The following is a 12155-nucleotide window of genomic DNA, read 5'->3' on the forward strand; positions in this document are numbered from 1 at the left end:
TCAGCTCTGGTTATGCGTTTTTGTTTCTTTTTTCCCCCCCTTTTTTGAGATTTCTTGAAACCATATGAGCGAGAGGCAAACAAGGGGTTATAGGAACAAGATTTACTTTCTTTAATTTGTAAAACATTGAAACTTTCTGTTCCCAGTTACATCACATATTGGAAAACAGTGCCTATCTGTTTCAACTTTTCAAGGTTCATTCCTGTTCTTAGAAGTGAATTTTATCGACTAGGAAGTTTAAGAAGATAGTATTTTTATGAAGATAGAATGAAGGTTGTAAATTCTGTGTTGTCAATAGTTAACAGCTCTTAATACTAGTGACTCATTTTTCCCATTTGAAACCATTTAAGAGATGCTGTTTGGGTTTAAGGTTTCTATTGGGACAGTATAAAGTACAGATAGCGTGACTATTAAAATGCAGAGTTTTTCTATGTAATGTTTATAGGTTTTGTTCTAAAGTGGAATTTTGAAAACAGCTTTATTGAGATAGAATCCACATACCATACAACTCACCAATTTAAGCTGTATTATTCAGTGGTTTTTAGTATATTCACAGAGTTGTGAAACTATCAGAACAATCAAAATTTAGAGCATTCTCATCACCCCCAAAACAGTACCTATTACCAGTCACTTTCCACTTCCCCATTCCTTCAGTTCTAGGCAACCACTAATCTACTTTCTCTCTGAAATGGAAACATTTTTTGATAGTACGTGATTGTTCTAAAAAATTTTCAGTAATCTTTTTCAGAGTTAACTACTTTTAACAGTTTGGTTTGGTTCATTTCCTTCCAGACTTTTTCTGCACACACACAAATTCAGATTCATGAATGTGTTATAGTTTTAAACCAAATGGGATCATTCTCTCTGTATATACACTGTGGTGTCCACTCCTCTTTTATACATTGTGGCCATCCTTTCAGGTTAATAAATACCTCTACTTTTTTTTTAAGGGCCATAGTACATAGAAGAAAAATAATTTATTTTGACTGATTTATCCAAGTTTAATGGACTTTCAGGTGGTTTTCAGCTTTTGACGTTCTAAACAGTACTGTAATAAACAATGGTTTTGTACTCAAGACTGCTTTTAAATGTCTGTTAACTTTGTTTACTCTGTCTTGCAATTCAGAGTTTTAAAAATATGTGTAATCAAAAATGTTGGTTTTTTGCTTTTGACTTCTTTAATTTTATGCTCTTAGGTATCCCTCACCCAGTCTCCTGTGTTTTTTGTAATATTTTTGTAGTTCTATTTTTAAATTTTCATCTTTAATTCATCTGGTTTATTTTGTATTGTATAACTTGTATTGTATAGGCAGGAAGCCATAATGTCATTTTACTTTTCTCAAATGGATAACTAGTGATCCTAGCAACATTTAGTGATTTGAAAAGCCTTTATAATAGATTAAGTCTTTATAGATACAAGGATCTATTGTGACTCATTTGTTTTATTGATGTGTTTCTTATTCAAGGGCTAGAATTTTCTTTAAAAATTTACTTTATTGAGGTATAATTGACATAATAAAGTACACACATTTTACATGTGTAATTTGATAAATTTTGTCACCAAAATATCACTTGTGAAACCATCACTACAATCAAGATAATGATAATTCTCATCTCCTCCAAAGGTTTTGTCCACTCATTTTAATTTTCTCCAGCAGCAAGCATGTCTCTGCTTTCTGCCTAGCTCTAAACTTTTAATTATTGTATTATAATGACATTCGGAATCACATTAAAACAGTTATTTTTAAAGTTACAAGCATGTCCTGTCTCCCAAGGTTTTGCTTGCAGTTCCATTTGCTTCCGTGCTCTTCTCTCAGGTTATCTATAAAAGTTACTCCCTCACCTCCTTAAAGTCCTTTGCTTAAATGTTACCTTCTCAGTGAGACCTTCCATGAACATTATTTAAATTGCAGTTCTGTCCCTCTTCCTTGCTTTAATTTTCTCAATAGCCTTTATCATCATTTTGTAATTTTCTGTGCTTCCAAAATGTTTATAAGTGAAGATTTATTGTTTTTAGAATTCAGAATTACCTGAATGCCAATTTTTAATGTGAGGAAAAAATCTGTTATTGATTTTTTAAAATCCATTTTTAAAAATTATTCCATGGCATCCATCGTCTCCAAGTTGGCTAATAATTTGGCTATACCTTAAGTCTTTTTCAACCCTAAGAGGGAAAACTTCCATGCTTATGACCTCACAGTAATAAAAATGATAGATTAAGAAACTGAAGATGGTAGTAGCTCTTTTCAGAAAGTAGCAGATGAAAGTTTACTATTTCTATAACATCAGGTGGGATTCTGTAAAGAATTAAACCACAAAAATTAATATATATCAGTGCTTAAAAGATTATTAAGCTCTGCCTTTTCCATAATGTTCTTTCTCTTGGTTAAGAATCATTTTAGTTAGTACATTAAAAGAAAATTTAGAGAAGATGGAACTCAAAATACTCCCATAGATGTTGTTTTGGATTTATGTATTATGTTCTGTCTTAGGATGATAAAGCCCAGAATGAGCTATTTGATGTGCTTTGGTAGCTGCCCTCTTAATTATGTTGCTGTGATTTATCTGGATAGACTTACTCATTGAAAATTCCTTATTCTCTTTCATTCTACAAATAATAGAATGTCAAAAGGAGGAGGAGTGAGAGAGAGTGTCAGGGCTGCCAAATAGATGAAGACATTTTCTAGGCCTTCTGGCCGAAGACCTGTTAGATGGGGAAGCTCATGTTTCCTTTGCCAACTGTTTGTGTCGTAACAGTGATAATGTACTGTTCAACTTGAGAAACTTTCTCTAAGAAATATTAGATTAATATAGATTGCCTTTGTTAACACACCAGTTTGTTCCCTTTGCTTCTAAAAATGTATCAACCAGCTTTGCAAATATGTTAAAATAAAGCAAGGGTCATTTTTATTGGTGAAGATAATTTTGCTTCTCAGTATTATGTGAATTAAGGACTCTTTCCATTGCCTCGTTTTATTCTGCATATCATAAACAGTGATTTAAAAATCAAATAAAATGTGTTTTCCCCTCCCATTAAAAATAATGACTTGTAGGTATTTTTGAATTCTAAAATCAATAAATGCTCACTATAAATATTTTGCAAAATATAGACGATTTAAAAAATTATAAAAATAAAAACACCCAAGAAACAAACCTAAAACCAGCCAACCACCCACCAACTGTAATTCAGCCTCTACGATAATCTACTGTTAGTTTATCTTTTGTTAGATAGCCATCTAGTATTTTTAGTCAAAACTTTAAAAAATGTAAATAAATGATCATATTATATAGACAGGAAAAGCATCTCTTTGGTCCTAATAACAGGGATAATTGCTGCTTAAGCTTTGCTTTTTTTAAAAAAAATTTTTTTTTCAATTTTAATTTTTTAAATATAGGCCACATGCTTTTTAAAAAATTCTGATGGACATTATGAATTTTTACTGATTTATTTTTCTGTTTTGGTTAACCATTGGAGAGATCGAAGCTAAATTTATGGCACATTTCTAGCAAGTATATAGGACTTAATTGCATACATTTTATAAACTAGGCTCTTCTCATTTTTCCTCTGCCTTAATTTTTTTAATAGTTAAATAGTTAAAGTTACTTGATTTTGTAAATCACTCTAAGTCCTCTGTGGAACAAGTTTAGATAAAACAAAAACATTTCTGTGATTATAGTTTTCTGTCTTTTTGGTCTAACATATCAAAATATTTTCTAATGACTATTTCCATAGACAATTTTTAAGGTTATGTGATATTCCATTCTATTTAATGGCCTAATTCTCTTTGATAATATTTCCTAATATTGATCATTTAGGTTTCTAAATTTTTACTGTTGTAGGTGGTGCAGTAATGGATATTTTTGTTTATTAATACTTAACAGTTTGTATTATATTCTTCACTTAAGGTGGAATGGGAAAATACTATTAGTCCTTTATAATATTATTCTACCTCTTGTGTAATTAATTTTTCCCATTTTAAGCCATAATTTATATATAGTAAAATTCACCATTATTTTAGTATATACACTTTTGTAGGTTTTGACAAGTACATACATATTCTTGTAACTCCCACAATAAAGTTTATAATACAATTTTAAAGCTTCCCCAAATTCTCTGGAGCCCCTCACCCCCATTCTCAGCCCCTGTTAACCACTAATCTCTTTCTGTCCCTGTAGTTTTGCCTTTTTCAAAATGTCAGGTACTGTAAATGTATGTAGCTTTCGAATCTGGTTTCTTTCACTTAGCATAATGCATTTGAGAATCTGTGGTGTTAGTATATAATAGTAGATTGGTTCTTTTTATTGCCCAGTGGTTGTATGACAGTTTATCCATTTTGTGTGCTTAATTTTAATTCATTTTCATTTCATGGCATGTGGTGACATTTTACTCTTTTCTATATTGTGGCTCTATAGCCTCTACACACAAAAGACAGTTGTGTCAGGAGATAAAATCTTTGGGCCATGGACAGAAGATCTTACTGTTTTTGGCGTGTAGTGTTTTAGAGAACTGAAGGTAAACTGTATTTTTTTTTTTCCCTGCTGGGATACTTACAAAATCTTCCAACTTTCCCTGCTGAGATAGTTACAAAATCTGCCAACTGTATGGGTGTGACCCATTAATCTGCGTAGTTTTGTAGCTTCAGAAATGTTCCTTTGGTTATATATTTGATTTTAGATTTCTTTTCTTTTCTTTTTTTTGTTCAGGAACTATCATTTTTAAGTTGTATCTTCATTATTATAGCAATCATCTTTTTAAGTTAAAATTTTGATTTAGTTAATTGTTGATTCTCATGTAGTTGTAAGATTAACAATACAGAGAGATCCTTTGTACATTTTACCCAATTTCTCCCAATGGTAACATTTTACAGTATGACATTTTTAGGTAACATTTTGCAGGTAACATTGTGTATTATAACATCACAGCTAGGATATCGACATTGATAAAATGTACCCAACCTTACTCAGATTTCTTCAGTTTTACTTGTACTAATTTGTGTGTATTGCGTGTGTGTATTACATTCAATATAATTGCATCACCCATGTAGATTTGTATATTTACCACCACAATCAAAATACTAAATAGTTCTAAAACCACAAAGAACTCTTGAGCAGCCCTTTTAGATCCATACGTACTTTCCCTTTTCCAGGTTGTGGGGTCTCCCTCCCAACCACTAATGTATCCTATCCTCCATTTATACAATTTTGTCATTTGAAAAATGTTATATAAATGGAATCATACGGTATATACCTTCAGGTATTGTCCTCTTTTGCTCTGCAAAATTTCCTGGAGACTTATCCACGTCAATGCATGTAATAGTTTGTTCTTTTTTATTGCTGCGTAGTATGCTATGGTGTGGATGTACCACAGTTTGTTTAACCTGTTGAAAAACATCTGGGCTGATTCTAGTTTTTGGTTATTACAAATAAAGCTGCTATGAACATTCATGTACAGGTTTTTGTATGAATATGTTTTCATTTCTCTGTGATAAATGTCCAGGAGTACAGTTGTTGAGTGATATAGTGGTTGCATGTTTAGTTTTTTAAATAGTTGAAAATAAGAACAAAACAAAGAATATATGATAAAGACCATATGTAGCCCGCAAAAGCCTATATTATTTGTTATTTGGCCTGTTACAGAAAAAGTTGTCCAATTCCTATTTTTCAAGGAACAGCTTTATTGAGATATTATTTACCTACTGTAAAATTCATCCTTAAGTTTATAATTTGGTGGTTTTTAGTGTATTTATAGTGTTATGCAATCATCAAACTAACTAGAACATTTTTAGCACTCTCAAAAGAAACCCTAGTACTCAATCATTGTATATTTCCCCCTTTCACAAGTCCTTGGCAAAGACTAATCTACTCTTGTCTTTTTAGATTTGTTTATTATGGATATTTCATATACATGGAATCATAAAATTCTAATGTGGCCTTTTATGTCTGGCTTTTTTCACTTACATTGTTCTGGATCTATGTTTGTGAAATGGAACCATCATGAACTGGGCTTGCCTGTGCAAAACTTTGGAAAAGCCAATTCTGTGTATTTGTGGAACAAATATTTGTTACTTTAAATTACTTATATAATTCTTATACTCTGCTAGTAAGATTGTTCCTGAATCCACTGACGGCAAATACATTAAATTCAATTTCAGTTTTTGAACAGAGCCCGATATTTACAGATTTGCCACAACTTGATTTAAGAACTTTTGGATGAACATTCCAAATGATTCATCTTTTTTTTGCTTTTTCTGTATGCCATCTGTTGAGATTGGCATTTCAGAATGAAACTTTTTACTGCTAATGAAGACCCTTTGATGTGTTCTCTATATGCAAATAACTTTTTTGATGTAAATAAGACCTTTTGTAGAGTTGTATAGGAGTCTCATGTTTTTGGAATTTATTCTTTTGGAAGTCAGGAATATGCCATTCAGATAGATGGCTATAGACAGAAGTTTCTAGACAAGCAGAGGTAAGACTTATCATTAAGTTTTATACTTTTTATTCTTCGATATCATTAAACAGTATCTCTAGTTAAATTGGCATTGCCCTCATTATTGGTTTCAGTTTGATCACGATTGGTGAAATTAAGAAGAAAAAGACCGGCAGAACCAGGAATTGTGAGGTTTCTGTACTTAAAGGTCACTAGTATCATAGATTCATTCATTAACTGACTTTGAAAATATAATTATTATTTTTACCTTCTAAATTGTGGGGGTTTTTTTTTTGTTTGTTTTTTGTTTTTACATCTAGGAAGTGCTAACACTTACATGAGGTGTATATATTCTGGTAGTCTGGTAGCAAAACGGTTTTGATTACTTAATTACAGTTTATCACCTAAGTCTGTTAACTGTCCTAGCAGAATGCCACCAACACATTAAATAATCTGTAACTTTCATATTATTTAATTGCTAAAGGCAGTAGCAATTTTAATGATAAACAAAAATTACAAAAAAAGAAGTACAGCCCAATCCTGGCTGTTGGTGGTGACTTCATTTTCCTCACTGTGTATCTTGGAAGAGGGTATAAAAATAGCAGTTGTAATCATTCTCTGGAACAATTACTTAACCCAGATGTGCTGGAGCTTTTATGCTTGCCTGTGATAAGAGCAGAGAAGTAGTAAATGGTACACAGACCTGAATTTGAATTCTGCTTCTGATCTTTATCAGCTATATGACTTCGGACAGATTGACTTCTCTGAACCTTGGTTTCCTAATACGTAAAATAGGATAATGTCTATTTTGCACTACAGTGTCTTGAAACTCAGCAAATGCTGGTATTTAGTGTTGTTACTGACAGTGAATAAATAAGAATGGAAAATTCATAAATAAGATTATATTATAGAGTTCACGATCACTTAAGCCAAGAGTAGCTTTTTGTTTTTTCATTCACTAATAAAGAAGAATTCTGATTTATTTATATTTTATTTAAGCAATATAATAACTTTTTGCTTTTCTTACAAAATAGGGTTAATAGTACCTGCATTTTCAGATTGTTAGGACTATTAAAGAGATCATAATAAAGCATATAAAGAATATATAGGACAGGGTCTGGCACAAAGTAAACCTCAGTGAATATTAGGTGTTGTTATTATTTATAATACAAATATTTAAGTGAAGCAGAAGATGCTGTGGAACAGACTTATTAAGTTTTTTCCCCTTAATGACTAAATTCAACTTAGTTCTCACATTCCATTTCCTCTTCTCATTGCTCAAATTTCTCCTGCTTTTGCCTGGCTTTTTCTCACTGGTATCTCCTTCCTGTAATGGTTCTTGGCACCAGCTCTTCTGCTTATATTGTTCTGGATCTATGTTTGTGAAATGGAACCATCATGATGTGGGCTTGCCTGTGCAAAAAATCTTCCAGGAGAACAAAGGGTAGATGTGGAAGAGGAAAGTGCCTGATAATTTAGATTCAGTGGTTGAGGAAATAGATATTCCAATAAAGGTGGTTTTAGTTTCAAGGTATAGAAATCTATTCTAGTTAGCCAAAATTCAGGGCATTACATTAAAGAACACCAGGGATTCTGTCTGAACCCCAGAGCAGAAAATAACATATGTGGGCCTCCTGGCCACTGGGAGACTTTCTGTTCCCATACAGGTTCCATAGTTTCTTGTCTCTACTTTTTCCAGCACATTTTTTCTCTTTATGTTGATTACCTTTTGCTTATTCACCAGATTATACTTGACCCAGAATGACAGCCACAACTGCCAAATCTTTAGGAAGTTTATTTCTCCATATCTATCTGGCCCAAATGCTCAGAGAAGAATCTGATTTGGTCAGTTTATCGTTTCTGACCAGATACTAGGGGACTACTTTTGGTGTTTGTGGCCAGAGGTGATGGGAATCATGAAGTTGCCGTTTCTAGGCAGGAATCTTAAAACATGTCTGTTACAGAAAGTAATCAAAAAGTGTTGATTTGTTGAATTTTATTTAAGTACAGTATATAGCTCTGAGAGACTGTATTTTAAAATATAAATTTACAGCGTGATTTAATAATTACTAAGTGTTACCCTTGTGTCTGAGTTTGGTTCTTTTGTTAACAAACAACAGAAAACTGGTCTAACTGGCTCAAGTAAAGGGACATTTATTGTAAATACACCGTGAACAGTTAGGAGACAGTAATCCAAGGACAGTAATGCCAGCAAAGAAAGGCCAAGAACTGAATCGGAATCCTATCAAAAATTTCATCTTTTTGGATTTTTATTCTAGGTGGTCTACCATGCTATCTGCTTTATTCTGTTCGTTGAGGTTTAATGTTCAATAATTCTGCTTGAAAACCTGATAAATTATAATTTATAAAGTATTTGGATCATTAACTTTTTATATTTGGATTCCCCTGTGCCTGAGTCTGTTTCATTTTTTTTTTTCTTTGACGGCAGTATTGGCTGGCAAAAAGACAAAAATCTAGATAAATAGGAAAATCAGGAGACCATAGTGGTATGGAAATCAAGGAGTGAAGAAATTTTAGAAGGTGACTTTACTGGGATTTTTTTTTTTTTTTTTTGATGTGAGAAGTGAAAGAACATGGGCTTGAGCCAGTGATGAATTTTTTTTTTTTAAGTTTCTGAATGGATGAGAATAGAGAATGGAAGTTCCTCAGGACTGATTTAGCTGGGAATTAAGAAAGAAAAATGGAATGACTTTTAAATGCTTAGTTTTAGAAATTAAGTTAGATGTTCACATGATATGTAGGTCCTTCTAACATACTGATTATGGAAATGCTGAAATAGGGAGAGCCTCCTCTCCTCCCCCTCCTCTGCCAGGAATGAAGGAAACATGCCCTGTACTGAGGGCAGAGAAAGAAAAAGGGATGAATGTGTGAAGGAGGCATTTCAGTAACTTAAAGAGAATAATCTGTGAGGTAGATACAGCTGAATAAGTGCCTACTAAATTGGATATTTTGTCTTGTAATAATAATGAACTTGAAAAGTAGCCGATGTTATCTCAGTTTTATAGATGAGGAAACAGTGAAGTGTATATTATTCACTGTTGATTCTGTTAGTGTATGGGACACTGGGTATAAGTAGGGCTTCTCAAGCAGTGTTGGATAGTGCAGGCACTAGAATATGATTCTCAAAGATTTGTAAAGTGATGCTTTTGCTTTGTTTTTCATTTTCCAAATGTGGTGTGTAGTTCTGGGTTTATCAGTTTTGATTTTATAACTTCCAGTGAGTTAAAATACTAATTTAATTTGCTAAATTATGTTAGCAAATTATGTTAGGACAGAATTCCTCTTAGGAGAAAGGCAAGTGTTGAGACAAAAGAAAGTTCTGGGATCTGGGAAATGGAGGGAAAACACTGAAGCATAGGTCATCACGTATGTCGATGGTATCCTTGGGTAGGATGAAGAGGAATATAGAAGTAGGTCAGGCACCGATGTGGTCATCTTGCTTTGCCTCTTTAGTAAAGAGAGTGTGAGAGGATGCCTTTGGGGAGGGGCAGCAGTAAAGTCCTGGACTGGCATGAGAAAGTTACATATTACTGGCAAGTAGCCCAAAAAGAAAAATAAGAAGTAATTAAGTGAAACCAAAGGTGATAGTTACGATCAGTTAGTGCAGGGTTCCCAAACCCCTGGGCTGCGGACTGCTACCAGTCCTTGGCCTTTTAGGAACAGGGCCGCACAGCAGGAGGTGAGCGGCAGGCAAGTGAAGCTTCATATGTATTTATTTGCAGCCGCTCCCCAGCGCTAGCATCACCGCCTCAGCTCCACCTCAGATCATCAAGCATTAGATTCTCATAGGAGCACCTGTCTCTGGTGCCAAAAAGGTTAGGGACCACTAAGTTAGTGGAAGGAAGAGAGTCTTAGGGACGTTAAGTAAAAGTGAAGGAATTAATAAGTAGTACTAGAAACTTAACATTAACCGGTCACTCAAATTGAATTCTAGGGAAAGGAGAGTTTGAGTACAAGAACTTGAAAAGATTGTTCTGTCTTGATGGAGCATTTACTCTGATTTTAATTTACAGCCAGCTTTTCTATGATAGAAAAGGCTTCTTTGTTACCTGCCTAAAATATTTCTTACAATCCTCTGTCTTCATTTTTTGATTTCTCTTGATTCCTGAGCATCTTCTTCTGATCATTAGTTTTTTTTCCTAGGAAGAATTTTGTCTGGAGAGTCTGCCTGGTTTCGATGACCATACCAGGTACAGCTCCCATTTTAAACAATAAGTTCCTGACTAGTTAAGAACAGTTTTGTGAGAATAATTTGGTTTATCTAGTCTAGTCAATTATGGGCAAATGGTTTAAAATGGAGTTTCTGGACTAGCAAAGAAAACTTCATAAAGTGAGATTACTTTCTTAACAGTTGTCTACAGGAGGTAAGAAAGAAGTATATAGAGGTAGGAGGAAAAGTGTTTCATCCTGTAGGTGAGGCAGGAGACACCTTGAAAGAGAGAGGGCTGGAGGAGGTAAAGGGAGAGCTAAAGAGTGAGAGAGACCTGAGAGAGTGAGTGAGTGAGTGAGTGAGCTAATAAGTGGTGAGAGAGAATGATGGGGGTGGGAAGATAGAATAGAAAAGAGTGGAAATTGCGACAAGTGGAAGGTGGACAATTTTGAAGGTGGGGGGGGACCGTGGAAAGCAAAGGCAAGTCCAGGAGAGCATACTCATCGAAGTCCACAGCAGAAACCGAAGGCACTTTTATTTGGGGATGGAAACTTCTTGCAGCTACCATGGAGTTAGCTTGGCTATGTAGAAAGGACATTGCTTTTTAAATTGGAAGATGTGAATTTAGATGCTAGCAGTGCTATTTAAGTGCTTTTCCTTACTTAACAATGGTCAGGAAGTCATTTCTCTGAGGCTCAGTTTTCTAATTTCTTAAATGGGGATTGTTGTGATAATTATTACATAAATATGTATATTACATGTTCTGTCTTTTCTAACGACTCCTACATTTTCCTTGGGATACATAAATAGAATTTCCAACATTCTTGGTTAAAACTATTTGTAGATTTTTGGATTTTTAAGAAATGGCCTAGCTCCAGTTAAATGTATGATTAGATTCCACAGAAAGAGCTAGATATGGAGCTGCATGCATTTGATTTACGTGCTTTGTAAATGTTAACGGTGACCTGAAGGCCCGAAATGATTTCATCTAACACGTGTCGGGTTTCCAGTCAACATACTTCCCCTCCCCCCCCCATTATTTTTACAGTTCAGGAACTTATTCAAAATGCTTACCAAAATTCCTTACAGTGTGATCATACTTTCTGTTTCAAGGCCTTTCAAACTTTTACCACAATAACAAGGCTTGTCTCCTATGTCTTTGTTCTCATAGGCTGACTTTTAACTTCATTTTGAATTTTATAAATTTACATTTTTAGCTAGCATCCCAAAGCTGTTACATCTTAGTGACACAGTGTGTCATTTGTAGCATAGTATCATCTCTGAGTTTTGAAATTATGTGATTTAAAACAGTGTAACTGTATTTCTATGTGGTATCAGTTCAGTTAAATTAAAATCATTGGGTCATACACAGGCATCATGTTAATAAAATCCTTAAATTGGTTCCTGTAGCTATATTTTGGTCCATGCTCTTTATAGTCTTTCTTCTCTCTGCCTGGCTCTAGCTTGACCTTTTTGTTTACCCACTGCTAGAAATTATACACTTGGGAGGTAGTGAAGATCAGATGAGGGGGTTTGAGAGACCCTGCTTCGGGC

At 33.9% G+C, this 12155-nt stretch overlaps 1 protein-coding gene across 1 annotated transcript in view; it reads left to right on the plus strand.

The window, feature by feature from the left end:
* Positions 1 to 12155, plus strand: part of PUM1 (pumilio RNA binding family member 1) — a 122037-nt gene that overhangs the window by 12902 nt on the left and 96980 nt on the right. The window lies entirely within an intron of this gene.

This window comes from Pteropus alecto, unplaced genomic scaffold (genome assembly GCF_000325575.1).
Source record: "Pteropus alecto unplaced genomic scaffold, ASM32557v1 scaffold39, whole genome shotgun sequence".
In the NCBI taxonomy this organism is placed as follows: Eukaryota; Metazoa; Chordata; class Mammalia; order Chiroptera; family Pteropodidae; genus Pteropus; species Pteropus alecto.